Below are 20,191 nucleotides of genomic sequence, written 5' to 3'. Positions count from 1 at the left end.
GGAAGAGAGTTTCAAAGACTCACGACCGTCTGTAAGAAAAAATTTCTCCTCATCTCTGTCTTAAATGGGTGACCCCTTATTTTTAAACAGTGACCCCTAGTTCTAGATTCTCCCACAAGAGGAAACATCCTCTCCACATCCACCCTGTCCAGACCCCTCAGGATCTTATATGTTTCAATCAAGTCACCTCTTACTCTTCTAAACTCCAGCGGATACAAGCCTAGCCTGTCCAACCTTTCGTCATAAGACAACCCGCCCATTCCAGGTATTAGTCTAGTAAACCTTCTCTGAACTGCTTCCAATGCATTTACATCCTTCCTTAAATAAGGAGACCAATACTGTACACAGTGCTCCAGATGTGGTCTCACCAATGCCCTGTATAACTGAAGCATAACCTCCCTACTTTTGTATTCAGTTTCCCTCGCAATAAACAATAACATTCTATTAGCTTTCCTGATTACTTGTTGTACCTGAATACTAACCTTTTGCAATTCATGCATTAGGACACCCAGATCCCTCTGCATCTCAGAGCTCTGCAATCTCTCATCATTTAGATAATATGCTTCTTTTTTATTCTTCCTGCCAAAATGGACAACTTCACATTTTCCCCACATTATACTCCATTTGCCAGATCTTTGCCCACTCACTTAACTGATCTATATCCCTTTGTAGCCTCCTTATGTCCTCTTCACAATTTATTTTCCTACCTATCTTTGTGTCATCAGCAAATTTAGCAACCATACCTGCGGTCCCTTCATCCAAGTCATTTATATAAATTGTAAAAAGTTGAGGTCCCAGCACTGATCCCTGTGGCAGACCACTCGTTACATCTTGCCAACCAGAAAATGACCCATTTATGCCTACTCTCTGTTTCCTATTAGCTAGCCAATCTTCTATCCATGCCAACATGTTACTCCCTACACCATGAGCTTTTATTTTCCGCAATAACCTTTGATGTGGCACCTTATCAAATGCCTTCTGGAAATCTAAGTACAGTACATCCACCGGTTCCCCTTTATCCACAGCACATGTTACTTCCTCAAAGAACTCCAATAAATTGGCTAAACATGATTTCCCTTTCACAAAACCATGTTGACTCTGCCTGATTACCTTGAACTTTTCCAAGTGCCCTGCTATAACGTCTTTAATAATAGCTTCTAACATCTTCCCGATGACAGATGTTAAGCTAACTGGCCTGTAGTTTCCTGCTTTCTGTCTCCCTCCCTTTTTGAATAAAGGAGTTACATTCGCTATTTTCCAATCTAATGGAACCGTCCCCGAATCTAGGGAATTTTGGAAAATTAAAACCAACGCATCAACTATCTCACTAGCCACTTCTTTTAAGACCCTAGGATGAAGTCCATCAGGCCCCGGGGACTTGTCAGCCCACAGCTCCAACAATTTGCTCAGTACCACTTCCCTGGTGATTGTAATTTTCTTGAGTTCCTCCCTCCCTTCCATTTCCTGATTTACAGCTATTTCTGGGATGTTACTTGAATCCTCTATAGTGAAGACCGATGCAAAATACCTGTTCAATTCAACTGCCATCTCCTTATTTTCCATTATTAATTCCCCAGACTCACTTTCTATAGGACCAACGCTCACTTTGTTAACTCTTTTCTTTTTTAAATATCTATAGAAACTCTTATTAACTGTGTTTATATTTCTAGCTAGCTTTCTCTGGTACTCTCATTTTTCTCTCATTATTAATCTTTTAGTCATTCTTTGCTGTTTTTTATATTCTGTCCAATCTTCTGACCTGCCAGCCATCTTTGCACAATTATATGCTTTTTCTTTAAGTCTGATACTATCTTTAACTTTTTTAGTTAACCACGGATGGTGGGTCCTCCCCTTGGAATTTTTCTTTCTCGTTGGAATGTATCTATTCTGTGTATTCTGAAATATCCCCTTAAATGTCTGCCACTGCAACTCTATTGACCTATCCCTTAACTTAATTTGCCTGTTCACTTTAGCTAGCTCTGCTTTCATGCCCTCATAATTGCCCTTATTTAAGTTTAAAATACAAGTCTTGGACCCATTCTTCTCTCCCTCAAACTGAATGTAAAATTCAATCATATTATGATCGCTGCTACCTAGGGGCACCTTCACTATGAAGTCATTAATTAATCCTATCTCATTGCACAATACCAGGTCTAGTATAGCCTGCTCTCTGGTTGGCTCCAGAACGTGCTGTTATAAGAAACTATCCCAAAAAGATTCTATGAACTCCTCATCTAGGCTCCCTTTGCCCATCTGATTTTTCCAGTCTATATGTAGATTAAAATCCCCCATGATTATTGCCATACCTTTCTGACAAGCTCCCATTATTTCTTCCTTTATACTCCATCCTACCATGTGGTTACTGTCAGGGGGCCTGTACACCACTCCCACAAGTGACTTCTTGCCTTTATCATTTCTCATCTTAACACGCAGGTGCAGCAAGCAATTAGGAAAGCAAATGGTACGTTAGTCTTTATTACAAAAGGATTGGAGTATAAGAGTAAAGTCTTACTGCAACTATATAGGGCCTTGGTGAGACCACACCTGGAGTATTGTGTACAGTTTTGGTCTCCTTACCTAAGGAACGATATACTTGCCTGAGAGGGAGTGCAACGAAGGTTCACCAGACTGATTCCTGGGATGGGGGGATTGTCCTATGAGGAGAGATTGAGGAGACTGGGCCTATATTCCCAGGAATTTTGAAGAATGAGAGGTGATGTCATTGAAACATCTACAATTCTTACAGGGCTCGACAGGGTAGATGCTGGGAGACTGTTTCCCCTGGCTGGGGAGTCTAGAACCAGGGGTCACAGTCTCAGAATAAGGGGTCGGCCATTTAGGACTGAGATGAGGAGAAATTTCTTCACTCAGAGGGTGGTGAATCTTTGGAATTCTCTGCCCCAGAGGGCTGTGGAGGCTCAGTCATTGAGTATAATCAAGGCTGAGATCGATAGATTTTTGGACTCATGGGGAATCAAGGGATATGGGGATCGGGCGGGAAGGTGGAGATGAGGTAGAAGATCAGCCATGATCTTATTGAATGGCGGAGCAGGCTCGAAGGGCCGAATGGCCTGCTCCTGCTCCTATTTCTTATGTTCTTAAGAAAGCTGTTTGCTATAGCCTGCTGCGCCTCAACAAATACACAGAGGATTTCAGTTATGTGGAGAGACTGGAGAAGCTGGGATTGTTCTCCTTGGAGCAGAGAACGTGCAGCGGAGATTTAATAGAGGTGTTCAAAACATGAAGGGTTTTGATAGAGTAAATAGGAGCATGGGAACAGGAGGAGGCCATTCAGCCCCTCCAGCCTGTTCTGCCATTCAATGAGATCATGGCCGATCTGTGTCTTAACTCCACCCACCTGCCTTGGCTCCATATCCCTTTGCTCCCTTGTCTAGCAAAAATCTATCACTCTCGGATTTAAAATGATTAATTGAGCTGGCATCGACTGCTTTCTGTGGGAGAGGGTTCCACACTTCTACCACCCTTTGTGTGAAGAAGTGTTTCCCAACTTCTCTCCTGAATGGCCTGGCTCTGATTTTAAGGTGATGTCCCCTTGTCCTCGACTGCCCCACCGGCGGAAAAAGTTTCTCTCTATCTACTCTACCAATTCCTTTCAAAATCCTAAAATCCTCAATCACTCCTTAACCTTCTAGATTCCAGGGAACACAAGCCTAGTTTATGTAATCTCTCCCTCATAATCTAACCCTTGGAGCCCGGGTAACATTCTGGTCAATCTGTGCTGCACTCCTTCCAAGGTCAGTGTATCCTTTCTGAGGTGCGGTGCCCAGAACTGTACACAGTGCTCCAGGGAGTTCCTGGGAGTTACTGTGCGTAGGTCCCTGAAGGTGGCGGGACATATTGAGAGAGTGGTTAACAAAGCATATGGGATCTTGGGCTTCATAAATAGAGGAAATAACAACAGAAAATGCTGGAAATACTCAGCAGGCCAGGCAGCATCCGTGGAGAGAGAAACAGAGTTAACGTTTCAGGTCTGGGACCCTTCATCAGAACTGGAAAAAGCTGGAGATGTAACAGATATTAAGCAGGTGCAGGGACAGGGGGCGGGGGGGGGGGTTAGGAGGGGAGGAAGAAATAGAAAGAACATCCTGTACTTTTGTAAGAGGCAGGAAAGATAAAATGTTGCAAATGGGAGTGGCAAAAATCATACTGCATGAAAAATGAGGTCAGGGATAATTATCTGAAATTGTTGAACTCAATGTTGAGTCCGGCAGGCTGCAAAGTGCCCAATCGAAAGATGAGGTGATGTTCATCGAGCTTACATTGAGCTTCATTGGAACAATGCAATAGCCCGAGGACAGAGAGATCAGAGTGGGAGTGAAGCGGTGAATTAAAGTGACAGGCGACCGGAAGCTCAGGGTCACCCGTACGGACTGAACGGAGGTGTTCCGCAAAGCGGTCACCCAATCTGAATTTGGTCTCGCCAATGTAGAGGAGACCGCATCGTGAGCAGCGAATACAGTATATTAAATTGCAAGAAGTACACGTAAATCGCTGTTACACCTGGAAGGGGTGCTTGGGGCCCTGGACAGTGGGAAGGGAGGAGGTAAAAGGGCATGTGTTGCATCTCCTGCGCTTGCATGGGAAGGTGCCAGGTGAAGGAGGTGGTATTGAGTACAAAAGTAGAGAAGTTATGCTGAACCTTTATAAAGCGCTGGTTAGGCCACAACTGGAGTATTGCGTCCAGTTCTGGTCACCACGCTTTAGGAAGGATGTGAAGGCCCTCGAGAGGGTGCAGAGGTGATTTACCAGAATGGTTCCGGGGATGGAGGATCTTAGCTACAAGGACAGGTTGGAGAAGCTGGATTTGTTTTCATTAGAGCAAAGGAGGTTGAGGGGTGATTTGATCGAGGTGTACAAGATTATGACAGGTTTGGATAGGCTAGACAGGGAAAGGCTGTTCCCACTAGTTGATGGTACAAGGACTAGGGGACACAGAGTTAAGGTTTTGGGCAAGAGATACAGGGGGGATGTGAGGGAAAACTTTTTTACGCAGCGAGTGGCGAGGACCTGGAACTCGCTGCCGACGGAAGTGGTGGAAGCGGAGACACTCAATGTTTTCAAGGGGAGACTGGATAGGCACTTGAGGGAAATAAACTTGCAGGGCTACGGGGATAGAGCGGGGGAGTGGGACTGACTGGATTGCCCTACAGAGAGCCGGCACGGACTCGATGGGCCGAATGGCCTCCTTCTGTGCCGTTATGACTCTGTGACTCTCTGGGGTCCAACCAGGGCTTTGTATAGCTGTAGCTTATAAGGAGAAACTGTTTCCAGTGGCAGGAGGGTCGGTAACCAGAGGACACAGATATAAGGTCATTGACAAAAGAACCAGAGGCGAGGTGAGGAGAATTTTATTGACGCAGCGAGTTGTTGTGATCTGGAATGCGCTGCCTGAAAGGGCGGTGGAAGCAGAGTCAATAATAACCTTCACTGGGGAATTGGATAAATACTTGAAGGGGAAACATTTTCAGGGCTATGGGGAAAGAGCAGGGGAGTGGGACTAAATGGAGAGCTCGTTCAAAGAGCCGGCACAGGCACGATGGGCTGAATGGCCTCCTTCTGTGCTGTATGATTCTAGGAGCCACTCCTAGAGTGGAGGGGTGCCCGCAGGGATCGCTTGGCAGGAAATTGGGAGGAGGTGGTTCACACGCAGACAGCACCTGATTTCGAGACGCTGTCCTTTTAAAATTGGTCCTCCACAGGCAAGGAGGGACTCAGTCCCTTTAATGAAAATCACATTGAAAAGGAGAGTCCCTGTCCCTTTAAGAGCCCTCCGCCCACCATTCCCACCTTTTTCGCAAAGTCTTTGAAATTAATAATAAAACTTCATGCAGAAAAAATGTGAGTGTGGGTCTGACTGTATTTTAGTGAGTATCTGTGTCTGTCTGACTGTATGTGTGTGTGTCTGTGTAGAATGATACAGTACTGAAGGAGGCCATTCGGCCCATCGTGCCTGTGCCGGCTCTTTGAAAGAGCGATCCAATTAATCCCACTCCCCCTGCTCTTTCCCCAAAGCCCTGTAAATGTTTTCCCTTCAAGTATTTATCTCAATCTCTTTTGAATTATAATATTGAATCTGCTTCCACCGCCCTTTCAGGCAGCGCATTCCAGATCACAACAACTTGGTGTAAAAATCTGTTTCCTCATGTCACCTCTGGTTCTTTTGCCAATCACCTTAAATCTGGTTTCTGTCCCTTCAGCCATTGGAAACGGTTTCTCCTTATTTACTCTCTCAAAATCCATCCTGATTTTGAACAACTCTATCAAATCTCCTCTTAATCTTCTTTGCTTAAGGAGAACAACCCCAGCTTCTCCCGTCTCTCCACGTAACTCAAGTCCCTCATCCCTGGTCCCATTCTCGTCAATTTCTTCTGCACCCTCTAAGGCCTTGACATCCTTCCTAAAGTGTGGTGCCCAGCGGAAGCCTAGCCAGTGTTTTATAAAGGCTTAGCATAACCTGCTTGCTTTTGTACTCTATTCCTCTATTAATAAAGTCAAGGATCCTGTATGCTTTTTTAACAGCCTTCTCAACTTGTCCTGCCACCTTCTAAGATTTGTGTACATACACCCCGAGGCCTCTCTGTTCCTGCACCCTCTTTAAAACTGGACCATTTAGTTTATATTGCCTCTCCTCATTCTTCCTACCAAAATGAATCACTTCACACTTCTCTACATTAAATTTAATCTGCCACGTTTCTGCCCATTTCACCAGTCTGGCTACATCCTCCTGAATTCTGTTACTATCCTCATTGTTTGCTACATTTCCGAGTATCGTGTCATCTGTAAATTTTGAAATTTTGCCCTGGATCCCCAAGTCCAGGTCATTAATATATATAAAAAAAAAGCAGTGGTCCGAATCAATGTTCACGTTAAGTTGCGCGGCCACGCAGCGGTCTGGAGGTCCCGCGCAGCCGGCTCACCGCACTATAAATGGATTAAACGCGCATGCGCGGAAATTTGAATGGGCCGTGCAGCCCGTTAAAGGGGCCATGCACCTCAAAAGAAATTAGAGGGGACATTGGTCCTAATACCGACGCCTGGGGAACATCACTGTTTACCTCCCTCCAGTCTGAAAAGCAACCGTTCACCACTACTCTCTGCTTTCTGTCCCTTGGCAGAAAATTGGGAGGGGGCGAGTGCAAACAGCACCTGATTTCTCGCCAAGCACTCACGGGAGCAGGGGATTAGCCCTACTTTAAATGTCAGTCTCTTACATATATACATTATATAAAAAGGGAGACGCTGTCCCTTTAAAATCGGTCATCCATGGGGACGCGGTCCCTTTAATGAAAACCTCAGAAAAAGAGAGCGCCTGTCCCTTTAAGAGAACCCCCACCACTCCCATATTTCTCTTAATAAAGTGAAATGAATAATTAAAAACCCAGAAAATTAATATTTAAAAAATTAATTATGGGAGAAGAAGTATTTTTACTCACATTTGCTCCACAGGGTTTCTTGTTTCTGTTTCATCAATTTAAAAACAAACTGCTTTTTTTATGATCAGCCATGATCGCATTGAATGGCGGAGCAGGCTCGAGGGGCCGAATGGCCTACTCCTGCTCCTATCTTCAATGTTTCTATGTTTAAAACAAATATCTTCTGTAAAATAAAATTAGTTTGAGCTGTAAAATGTGAAAAGAACATTAAAAACAAACTTTCCCAGGATCACAGATTCTGACCAGGCCGCTTTACAAAATGGCGGCGGGCCGATCCCAGGTCCCGCCTCCCCCTTCGCCGCGATTGGTTGGAGGACCAAAGCACCTCGGTCGGTCCTCCAGACTCCGCCTCCCCTCGCTCATTGGTGGAGAGCTCAGTGTCAGTCAGTGCACGCCGGCGACGTCGTGACGTTGCAGGGTGGGCGGTTGGAGCAGGCGGGAAATTAAATCAATTTAAATTAAATCTCCCGTCAGTCTCCTCTGTCACAATCAGCTGGCGCAAGTCCCGCCCCTCGGGCTCCCTGATTGGTTGGAGGACCCGCCGCTGGCTCGCTCCTCCAGCCCCGCCCCGCTCGCTCCCTATTGGTCGGAAGCTCCCGTCAATCAGGCCCTGGGCCCGGGTCCTATCTTCTATGTACTTTCAGTGATGACTTTTATAAACTGGTTTTGCAGGAAATTAGAAGAGGAGGGGAGAGATTTGAAGACACTCGGTCCCTTTGTGACTCTAAAGTTGCAGCTGACCCCGCGCATGCGCCCCATGGCCCCGCCCTCCCCTGCTCCACAGGCGCCCGGCCCGCACCGCGCATGCTCAGCACACACCCTGGGCCCCTGTCAATCATCCTCCCCCTCTGAACAGGCCCCGCCCCCTCCCCCTACTCCACATGCGCCACCGGTCCCAGCTCCCGAAGTTGAGCCGCTACCGCGCCTGCGCAGGGCCTCGGATTCTGGGTCGGCCCGGGCAACCGCGAGAGTCCGGATCACCGGCGGAAAGTGAATTTTATGAAGGTTTTTTTTTATATAGCGGAGAGAAGCGCGGGCGGGGAGATAAATAAAAAGAAAATACAAACCGCACCGTCCCAGCGCCCTCCCGGCACCGAGCGGAGCGGATTGAGTGGCCGCAGCCTCTTCTCGGAATGGCCTCTTCCTGTGATGACGTCACAATCGGGCCACAGCCTCAGCGCCTGGGAGGAAGGTCCCGCCCCCTTACCGCGCCGCCATTAGTTGGAGGACCAGGCCGCCCAGTTCAGTCCTCCCAGCTCAGCCCTCTTCCTATTGGTCAGCGCTCCCGTCAGTCAGAATCACATTGTTCCGGCTCACTCCGCGCGGATGAAACCGCTCTGTTCGGTGTCCACGGAGGTCCCGCCCGCCCGACTCTCAGGTTTGCTTTTTCTGGTATTTTTCTTTATAATCTCGCTCTCCGCTCCCCCTTCACCTCGATTTAAATCGATTCCCCAGCACTTTACTTTACCCCGGCCGCTGATTCCGCCTCTTCCCCGGGCCAACTTCCGTCTTCTCCTCAGAGGCCCCGCGCAGGCGCACTGGCAGCCTCGTTTTGTGTTGGGGCCAAATGAGCATGCGCGGCCCCGCCTCTCCACATTTAAAGGGACACCCATCCACACACAGAATCCCCACAGTGCAGATAGAGGCCACCGACACATATCCCACCCTATCCCCGTAACCCCACGTATTTAATCCCCTAACACGAAGGGTCAATTTATCATAGCCAAATCAACCGAACCCACACATCTTTGGACTGTGGGAGGAAACCGGAGCACCCGGAGGAAACCCACGCAGACACAGGGAGAATGTGCAAACTCCACACCCACACCCTGCACATTTAAAGGGACACACACCCCCTCCACATTTAAAGGGACACCCACCGCCTCCACATTTAAAGGGACATCCACCCCGCCACATTTAAAGGGACACCCACCTCCTCCACATTTAAAGGGACTCCCTCCCCCCATCTCATGTCCTCTACTGTGGAGGAGGAATTCCTTGAGTGTTTACGGGATGGTTTCCTGGACCAATATGACGAGGGAACCAACCAGAGATCAGGCCATCTTAGACTGGGTATTATGTAACGAGAAAGGATTAATTAGCAATCTTGTTGCATGAGGCCCCTTGGGTTGGAGTGATCATAATATGATTGAATTAGCACTGTTGCCTCACAGCGCCAAGGACCCGGGTTCAAATCCGGCCTCGGGTGACTGCCTGTGTGGAGTTTGCACATTCTCTCCGTGTTTGCGTGGGTTTTCTCCGGGTGCTCCGGTTTCCTCCCACAGTCCAAAGATGTGCGGGTTAGGTTGATTGGCTATGATAAAAATTGGCCCTTAGTGTTAGGGGGGATTAAATACGTGGGGTTACGGGGATAGGGCTTGCGTGGGATGGCTGTCGGTGTAGGGACCGGGTGGTAGGGTTTGGATGATCAGCCATGATCTCGTTGAATGGCGGAGCAGGCTCGAAGGGCCGAATGGCCTGCTCCTGCTCCTATCTTCTATGTTTCTATGTTTCATTAAGATGGAGAATGAAGTTGTTGACTCAGAGATTAGGGTCCTAAATTTAAATAAAGGAAACTACGATGGTCTGAGGAGCAAGTTGGGTAGGATTGATTGGGGAATGTCACTCAAAGGGTTGACGATGGACAGGCAATGGCAAACATTCAAAGACCGCATGGATGAACTACAGAATTTGTTCATCCCAGTTTGGCATAAAAATAAAACAAAAGAGGTGACTCAACCGTGGCTAACAAGGGAAATTAGGGATAGCATAAGATCCAAGGAGAGGACATATAAATTGGCCAGAAAAAGCAGTAAACCTGAGGATTGGGAGCAGTTTAGGATTCAACAAAGGAGGACAAAGGGATTAATTAAGAAGGGGAAAATAGAATATGAGAGTAAGTTTGCAGGGAAAATAGAATATGAGAGTAAGTTTGCAGGGAACATAAAAACTGACTGTAAAAGCTTTTATAGATATGTGAAGAGAAAAAGAACATAAGAAGTAGGAGCAGAAGTAGACCATATGGCCCCTCGGGCCTGCTCCACCATTCAATAGGATCATGGCTGATCTGAACCTAAACTCACGTCCACTTCCCTGCCCGCTCCCCGTAACCCCTAATTCCCTTATCAGTTAGGAAACTGTCTATCTCCGTTTAAAATTTATTTAATGTCGCAGTTTCCACAGCCATCTGAGGTAGCAAATTCCATAGATTTACCACCCTCTGAGTGAAGAAGTTTCTCCTCATCTCAGTTTTGAAACGGCAGCCCCTTATTCTAAGATTATGCCCCCTAGTTCTAGTCTCACCCATCAGTGGAAACATCATCCCCGCATCCACCCGATCAAGCCCCCTCACAATCTTATATGTTTTGATAATATCGCCTCTCATTCTTCTGAATTCCAATGAGTAGAGTCCCAACCTACTCAACCTTTCCTCATAAGTCAACCCCCTCATCTCCGGAATCAACCGAGTGAACCTTCTCTGAACTGCCTCGAGAGCAAGTATATCTTTTCTTAAATATGTAAACCAAAACTGTACGCAATATTCCAGGTGTGGCCTCACCAGTCCCCTGTATAACTGAAGCAAGACTTCCCTGCTTTTATACTCTATCCCCCTTGCAATAAAAGCCAAGATTCCATTGGCCTTCCTGATCACCTGCTGTACCTGCATACTAACCTTCTGTGTTTCATGCACCAGGACCCCCAGATCCCTTTGTACTGTAGCACTTTGCAGTTTCTCTCCATTTAGATAATAACTTGCTCTTTGATTTTTTCTGCCAAAGTGCATAACCTCCCACTTTCCAACATTATATTCCATCTGCCAAATTTCTGCCCACTCACTTAGCCTGTCTATGTCCTTTTGCAGGTTTTTTCTGTCCTCCTCACTCACTGCTTTCCCTCCCATCTTTGTATCGTCGGCAAACTTGGATATGTTGCACTCGGTCCCCTCCTCCAAATCGTTAATATAGATTGTAAAGAGTTGGGGTCCCAGCACTGACCCCTGCGGAACACCACTAGTTACTGATTGCCAACCCGAGAATGAACCATTTATTCCAACTCTCTGTTTTCTGTTAGATGGCCAATCTTCCACCCATGCCAGTATATTACCCCCAATCCCATGATTTTTTATCTTGTGCAGTAATCTTTTGTGTGGCACCTTGTCAAATGCCTTTTGGAAGTCCAAATACACCACATCCACTGGTTCCCCTTTATCCACCCTGTTTGTTACATCCTCAAAGAATTCGAGCAAATTTGTCAAACATGACTTCCCCTTTATAAAACCATGCTGACTCTGTCCGATTAAATTATGCTTATCCAAATGTCCTGTTACTGCTTCCTTAATAATGGACTCCAACATTTTACCAACCACAGATGTTAGGCTAACTGGTGAATAGTTTCCAACCTTTTGTCTACCTCCCTTTTTAAATAAGGGCGTTACATTAGCAGTTTTCCAATCTGCTGGGACTTTGCCTGAATCTAGGGAGTTTTGGAAAATTACCACCAATGCATCCGCAATCCCCACCGCTACCTGTCTCAAGACCCTAGGATGTAAGCCATCAGGTCCAGGGGATTTATCCGCCTTAAGTCCCATTATCTTACCGAGTACCATCTCCTGAGTGATTTTAATCGTGTTTAGCTCCTCCCCCCCATAGCCCCCTGTTTCTCCAATGTTGGGATATTTTTAGTGTCGTCTACTGTAAAGACTGATACAAAATATTTGTTCAGCGTTTTTGCCATCTCCATGTTCCCCACTACTAACTTCCCAGTCTCGTCCTCTCAGGGACCAACATTCACTTTAGCCACCCTTTTTCTTTTTATATAACTGTAGAAACTCTTGCTATCTGTTTTTATATTTTTTGCTAGTTTACTTTCATAATCTATCTTCCCTTTCTTAATTAATGTTTTAGTTATTCTTTGCTGGCTTTTAAATACTTCCCAATCTTCTATCCTCCCACTAGATTTGGCTACTTTATATGCCCTTGTTTTCAGTCGGATACTATCCTTTATTACTTTATTGGCCACGGATGGCTGTCTTTTCTTTTACACCCCTTTTTCCTCAGTGGAATATATTCTTCTTGAAAGTTGTGAAATATCTCCTTGAATGTACACCACTGCTCATGTACCGTCTTACACCTTAATCTATTTTCCCAGTCCACTTTAGTCAACTCTGCTCTCATACCTTCATAGCCTCCTTTATTTAAGCTTAGTATGCTGGTTTGAGATCCAACTCTCTCACCCTCCAACTGAATTTGGAATTCAACCATGTTATGGTCACTCATTCCAAGGGGATCCTTTACTAGGACATTTTTTATTAATCCTGTCTCATTACACAGGACCAGATCTAAGATTGCCTTGGACAGTGTAGAGGGAACTTTACTCTGTATCTAACCCGTGCTCTACCTGCCCTCATGAGCAAACTTGGCTAGGGTAAATAAAATCAGAGAGTTAAATGGGTGGCTCAAAGACTGGTGTCGGAGAAATGGGTTTTGCTTCTTGGGACACTGGCACCAGTATTGGGACAGGAGAGAGCTGTTCCGTTGGGACGGAGTTCACTTGGCCAGTGCTGGGACTAGAATCCTGGTGAATCAAATAACTAGGGCTGTAGAGAGGGCTTTAAACTAATTAGTGGCGGGGAGGTTTCAAGAGAGCCTGGTTGTTTGAGTAACATACTGCTCAAGGAACCCGTCCCTAATGCACTCTATGAACTCTTCCTCAAGGCTGCTCTGCCCAATTTGATTTGTCCAGTCAATATGAAAGTTAAAATCTCCCATGATTATAGCTGTTCCCTTATTACAAGCCCCAACTATTTCCTGATTTATACTCCGACCAATAGAGTTGCAACTGTTAGGAGGCCTATAGACTACGCCCACTCGTGACTTTTTCCCCTTATTATTCCTTATTTCCACCCAAACCGTTTCACTATCCTGATCCTTTGACCCAATATCATTTCTCACTATTGCAGTGATTCCATCCTTTATTAACACAGCCACCCCACCTCCTTTTCCTTCCTGGCTGTCCTTCCTAATAGTCAAATACCCCTCAATGTTTAGTTGCCAGTCATGGTCACCCTGCAGCCATGTCTCCGTAATGGCCACCAGATCATACCAATGTGTAGTTATTTGTACCGTCAACGCATCTATTTTGTTACGAATGCTGCGTGCTTTCAGATAAAGAACTTTAAAATATGTTTTGTGACAATTTATTCCTGCTTTTACCCCCTTTACAACTTTACCTTTATCTTTATATATTCTGTCCCTTCCTGACACGCTCTGGTTTTTAATTCCTCCACTGCTACCTTGCTCTATTGCCTTCTCCGCTGACATTTTTATTTTTCGCTCTCTTGAAACCTCCCCCCCACTAATTAGTTTAAAGCCCTCTCTACAGCCCTAGTTATTCGATTCACCAGGATTCTAGTCCCAACACTGGCCAAGTGAACTCCGTCCCAACGGAACAGCTCTCTCCTGTCCCAGTACTGCTGCCAGTGTCCCAAGAAGCAAAACCCATTTCTCCCACACCAGTCTTTGAGCCACGCATTTAACTCTCTGATTTTATTTACCCTAGCCAAATTTGCTCATGAGGGCAGGTAGAGCATGGGTTAGATAGAGAGTAAATCTCACTCTACACTGTCCCATCAAACACTCCCAGGGCAGGTACAGCACGGGTTAGATACAGCGTAAAGCTTCTTGTACACTGTCCCATCAAACGCTCCCAAGGCAGGTACAGCATGGGTTAGATAGAGAGTAAATCTCACTCTACACTGTCCCATCAAACACTCCCAGGGCAGGTACAACACGGGTTAGATACAGAGTAAAGCTTCTTGTACACTGTCCCATCAAACGCTCCCAAGGCAGGTAGAGCACGGGTTAGATAGAGAGTAAATCTCCCTCTACACTGTCCCATCAAACACTCCCAGGGCAGGTACAGCATGGGTTTGATACAGAGTAAAGCTTCTTGTACACTGTCCCATCAAACGCTCCCAAGGCAGGTACAGCACGGGTTAGATACAGAGTAAAGCTCCCTCTACACTGTCCCATCAAACACTCCCAGGGCAGGTACAGCATGGGTTAGATACAGAGTAAAGCTCCCTCTACACTGTCCCATCAAACACTCCCAGGGCAGGTACAGCATGGGTTAGATACAGAGTAAAGCTCCCTCTACACTGTCCCATCAAACACTCCCAGGGCAGGTACAGCACGGGTTAGATACAGAGTAAAGCTCCCTCTACACTGTCCCATCAAACACTCCCAGGGCAGGTACAGCATGGGTTTGATACAGAGTAAAGCTCCCTCTACACTGTCCCATCAAACACTCCCAGGGCAGGTACAGCACGGGTTAGATACAGAGTAAAGCTCCCTCTACACTGTCCCATCAAACACTCCCAGAGCAGGTACAGCACAGGTTAGACACAGAGTAAAGCTCCCTCCACACTGTCCCATCAAACACTCCCAGGGCAGGTACAGCACGGGTTAGATACAGAGTAAAGCTCCCTCTACACTGTCCCATCACACACTCCCAGGGCAGGTACAGCACAGTTTAGATACAGAGTAAAGCTACCTCTACACTGTCCCATCACACACTCCCAGGGCAGGTACAGCACGGGTTAGATACAGAGTAAAGCTCCCTCTACACTGTCCCATCAAACACTCCCAGGGCAGGTGCAGCACGGGTTATATACAGAGTAAAACTCCCTCTACACTGTCCCATCACACACTCCCAGGGCAGGTACAGCACGGGTTAGATACAGAGTAAAGCTCCCTCTACATTGTCCCATCAAACACTCCCAGGGCAGGTACAGCACAGGTTAGATACAGAGTAAAGCTCCCTCTACACTGTCCCATCACACACTCCCAGGGCAGGTACAGCACAGTTTAGATACAGAGTAAAGCTACCTCTACACTGTCCCATCACACACTCCCAGGGCAGGTACAGCACGGGTTAGATACAGAGTAAAGCTCCCTCTACACTGTCCCATCAAACACTCCCAGGGCAGGTGCAGCACGGGTTATATACAGAGTAAAACTCCCTCTACACTGTCCCATCATACACTCCCAGGGCAGGTACAGCACGGGTTAGATACAGAGTAAAGCTCCCTCTACATTGTCCCATCAAACACTCCCAGGGCAGGTACAGCACAGGTTAGATACAGAGTAAAGCTCCCTCTACACTGTCCCATCAAACACTCCCAGGGCAGGTCCAGCACGGGTTAGATACAGAGTGTCAGCCGTGCCTCAGGCGGCAGCACTCTCTCCTCTGAGTCAGAAGGTTGTGGGTTGAAGTCCCACTCCAGAGACTCGAGTCTAAAACTCTGTGCTGCCCCTCCAGTGCAGTGCTGAGGGAGTAAAGCCCAGTGCAGAGTAAAGTTCCCTCTGCACTGCTCCACTAACAGGCCTGAGCCCCAAACTCAGAAGAGCGCCCTCTGCTGCATTCCACTTGTCTCAGCAGCGGGAGAAGCAGGCGGCGGAAGTCCCGCCCCTCGGACACCCCGATTGGTTGGAGGACCTGCCGCCACCTCAGTCCTCCAAGCTCCGCCCGCTCTCTCCCTATTGGTCGGAGCTCCCGTCAGTCACCGCCGTGGAGTTGGTGACGTGCCCCAGTCCGGCTCCCTGCAGAAGACAAGGGGCTGCGGCGGCTCAATCCGCTCCGCTCGGTGCCGGGAGGGCGCTGGGATGGTGCGGTTTGTATTTTCTTTTTATTTATCTCCCCGCCTGCGCTTCTCTCCGCTATATATAAAAAACCCTGATAAAACTCACTTTCCGCCGGTGATCCGGACTCTCGCGGTTGCCCGGGCCTTCCCCAGAATGCGAGGCCCTGCGCAGGCGTGGTAACGGCTCATCCTCGGGAGCGGGGCCCGGCGGCGCATGCGGAGTAGGGGGAGGGGGCAGGGCCTGTTCAGAGCCCGCGCTCACCTTGGAGCGGCGCATGCGGTGCAGGGGGAGGGGCCTGTTCAGAGCCTGCGCTCACCTTGGAGCGGTGCATGCGGAGTAGGGGGAGTGGGCGGGGCCTGTTCAGAGCCCGCGCTCACCTTGGAGCGGCGCATGCGGTGCAGGGGGAGGGGGCGGGGCCTCTTTAGAGCCTGCGCTCACCTTGGAGCGGCGCATGCGGAGTAGGGGGAGGGGCCTGTTCAGAGCCTGCGCTCACCTTGGAGCGGTGCATGCGGAGTAGGGGGAGTGGGCGGGGCCTGTTCAGAGCCCGCCCTCACCTTGGAGCGGCGCATGCGGAGTCGTGGGAGGGGGCGGGGCCTGTTCAGAGCCCGCGCTCACCTTGGAGCGGCGCATGCGGAGTCGTGGGAGGGGGCGGGGCATGTTTAGAGCCCGCGCTCACTTTGGAGTGGCGCATGCAGAGTAGGGGGAGGGGGCGGGGCCTGTTCAGAGCCCACGCTCACCTTGGAGCAGCGCATGCGGAGTAGGGGGAGGGGGTGGGGCCTGTTCAAAACCCGCGCTCAGCTTGGAGCGGCACATGCGGAGTAGGTGGTGGGGGCGGGGCCTGTTCAGAGCCCGCGCTCACCTTGGAGTGGCGCCTGCCATGTAGGGGGAGGGGCGGGGCCTGTTCAGAGCCCACGCTCACTTTGGAGAGACGCATGCGAAGTAGGGGGATGGGGCGGGGCCTGTTCAGAGCCCGCGCTCACCTTGGAGCGGCGCATGCGGAGTAGAGGAGGGGTTGGGGCCTGTTCAGAGCCTGCGCTCACCTTGGAGCGGCGCATGTGGAGTAGGGGATCGGGGCGGGGCCTGTTCAGAGCCTGCGCTCACCTTGGAGCGGCGCATGTGGAGTAAGGGAGGGGGTGCGGCCTGTTCAGAGCCTGCGCTCAGCTTGGAGTGGCGCATGCGGAGTAGGTGGTGGGGGCGGGGCCTGTTCAGAGCCCGCGCTCACCTTGGAGTGGCGCCTGCCATGTAGGGGGAGGGGCGGGGCCTGTTCAGAGCCCACGCTCACTTTGGAGAGACGCATGCGAAGTAGGGGGATGGGGCGGGGCCTGTTCAGAGCCCGCGCTCACCTTGGAGCGGCGCATGCGGAGTAGAGGAGGGGTTGGGGCCTGTTCAGAGCCTGCGCTCACCTTGGAGCGGCGCATGTGGAGTAGGGGATCGGGGCGGGGCCTGTTCAGAGCCTGCGCTCACCTTGGAGCGGCGCATGTGGAGTAAGGGAGGGGGTGCGGCCTGTTCAGAGCCTGCGCTCAGCTTGGAGTGGCGCATGCGGAGTAGGGGGTGGGGCGGGGCCTGTTCAGAGCACGCGCTCACCTTGGAGCGGCGCATGCAGTGTAGGGGGAGGGGCGGGGCCTGTTCAGAGCCCTCGCTCACTTTGGAGAGGCGTAGGGGGATGGGGCGGGGCCTGTTCAGAGCCCGCGCTCACCTTGGAGCGGCGCATGCGGAGTAGGGGAGGGGGTGGGGCCTGTTCAGAGCCTGCGCTCACCTTGGAGCGGCGCATGCGGAGTAGGGGGTGGGGGCGGGGCCTTTTCAGAGCTTGCGCTCACCTTGGAGAGGCGTAGGGGGATGGGGCGGGGCCTTTTCAGAGCCTGCGCTCACCTTGGAGAGGCGTACGGGAGGGGGTGGGGCCTGTTCAGAGCCCGCGCTCACCTTGGAGCGGCGCATGCAGAGTAGGGGGAGGGGGCAGGGCCTGTTCAGAGCCTGCGCTCACCTTGGAGCGGCGCATGCGGAGTAGGGGGAGGGGGCGGGGCCTGTTCAGAGCTCACCTCCAACAATGGGAACAACAACAACCTGTATTTCTATAGCGCCTTTAACGTAGGAAATCGTCCCAAGGCGCTGCACAGGAGTATTGTAAGACATTGAAAAATGTGACCCCGAGCCACAGAAGGAGAAATTAGGGCAGATGGTCAAAAGCTTGGTCACAGAGGTGGGTTTTGAACAGCCATGATCTCATTGAATGGCGGAGCAGGCTCGAGGGGCCGAATGGCCGACTCCTGCTCCTATTTTCTATGAAAGAGAGGCGGAGAGGTTCAGGGAGGGAATTCCAGAGCTTCGGGCCGAGGCAACAGAAGACACGGCCACTGATGCTGCAGCGATTATAATCAGGGATGCTCAAGAGGGCAGAATTGGAGGAACGCAGATGTCTCAGGGGGGAAGAGGTTGTTTTCTTTGGAACCGAGGAGGCTGAGGGGAGACCTGATTGAGGTGTATAAAATTCTGAGGTGCCGAGATAGGAAGGACCTATTTCCCTTGGCAGAGGGGTCCACAACCAGGGGTCGTAGATTTAAAGAAATTGGTCGGAGTCTTAGAGGGGAGTTGAGGAGAAATGTTTTCACCCAGAGGGTGGTGGGGGTCTGGAACTCACTGCCTGACAGGGTGGTAGAGGCAGAAACTCTCATCACATTTAAAAAGTACTTGGATGTGCACTTGAAGTGCCATAACCTACAAGACTACGGACCAAGTGCTGGAAAGTGGGATTAGTGTGGATAGCACTTAATTGGCCGGCATGGACAAGATGGGCCGAATGGCCTCCTTCTGTGCCGTAATTTTTCTGTGATTCTATCGCGGGCGGCGGGTGGTTGTGAGGCTGAAGGGAATAACTAAGATAGGGAGGGGCGAGGCCATGGAGGGATTTGAAAACAAGGATGAGAATTTTGAAATCGAAGCACTGCTTAACCGGGAGCCAATGTAGGTCAGCGAGCACAGGGGTGATGGGTGAACGGGACTTGGCGTTGAGTTACGACACGGGTAGTTTTGGATCACCTCAAGTTTACATAGGGTAGAATGTGGGAGGCCAGCCAGGAGTGCGTTGGAATAGTCGAATCTCGAGGTAATAAAGGCCCGGGTGAGGGTTTCAGCAGCGGATGAGCTGAGGTAAGGGCGGAGACGGGCCATGTTACCGAGGTGGAAATAGGCGGTCTTTGTTATGCTGCGGATATGTGTTCGGAAGCTCATTTCAGGGTCAGATATGACACCGAGGTTGTGAACAGTGTGGTTCAGCCTCAGAGAGATGTTAGGGAGAGGGATGGAGTCAGTGGCTAGGGACCGAAAACAATTGCTTCAGTCTTCCCAATATTTAATTGGAGAAAATTTCTGCTCACCCAGAACTGGATTAGAGATCGTGGAGGGGTCGTGAGAAGTGGTGGTGAGGTAGAGCTGGGTGTCATCAGCGTACATGTGGAAACTGACGCTGTGTTTTCAGATGTCACCAAGGGGCAGCATTTAGATGAGAAATAGGAGGGGCCCAAGGATAGATCCTTGGGGGACACCAGAGGTAACGATGCGGGAGCGGGAAGAGAAGCCATTGCAGGTGATTCTGTGGCTACGATTCGATAGATAAGAATGGAACCAGGCGAGTGCAGTCCCACCCAGCTGGATGATGGTGGAGAGGCATTGGAGAAGGATGGAGTGGTCAACCGTGTCAAAGACTGCAGACAAGTCACGAAGGATGAGGAGGGATAGTTTACCTTTGTCACAGTCACAAAGGATGTCATTTGATGAGACTTTGATGAGACTTGATTTGACTTCAGGGCCAAGTCAGTGAGGTGGATTGGGCTGTTTCTGGCCCGCTGGTTATTGTGGGCATGGCTGGACACCAGTGGGACCGGCTCTGCCCTGTTTGTTCTTTGAGGCAATATTAGCCAAATAAAATTCATGCTTCCCCCTTACCCTTTCTACACTCCTTTTACAGGGTTTTAGAAGTGGAGCATTTACAGACAGGAAGCTCAAACCAAACATCACATCAAATTCTGACAGAGCTACGCGATTCATCAGGACCTGATTCAATCGCTCCTTGAATCTGCTGGCACCCCTGTGAGTTCACAC

General features: G+C 49.5%; 1 long non-coding RNA gene across 1 annotated transcript in view; it reads right to left on the bottom strand.

Moving 5' to 3' along the window:
* The window catches only part of LOC147083643 (uncharacterized), a 216,284-nt gene extending 207,231 nt beyond the window's left edge, over window positions 1-9,053 (bottom strand). The window contains exons 1-2 of the long non-coding RNA XR_015075963.1: window positions 8,923-9,053; window positions 7,455-7,617 (exon numbers count right to left, since the gene is read on the bottom strand). This is a non-coding gene — a long non-coding RNA (uncharacterized LOC147083643). The remainder of the gene's footprint in view (window positions 1-7,454; window positions 7,618-8,922) is intronic.
* Between the last annotated feature and the right edge of the window lie 11,138 nt (window positions 9,054-20,191).

This window comes from Somniosus microcephalus, unplaced genomic scaffold (genome assembly GCF_052327205.1).
Source record: "Somniosus microcephalus isolate GS21.2 unplaced genomic scaffold, FLI_Smic_1.0 scaffold48, whole genome shotgun sequence".
Taxonomy (NCBI): domain Eukaryota; kingdom Metazoa; phylum Chordata; class Chondrichthyes; order Squaliformes; family Somniosidae; genus Somniosus; species Somniosus microcephalus.
The sequence above is the reverse complement of the archived record's forward strand: the minus strand, read 5'-3'. Positions and strand labels throughout refer to the sequence as shown.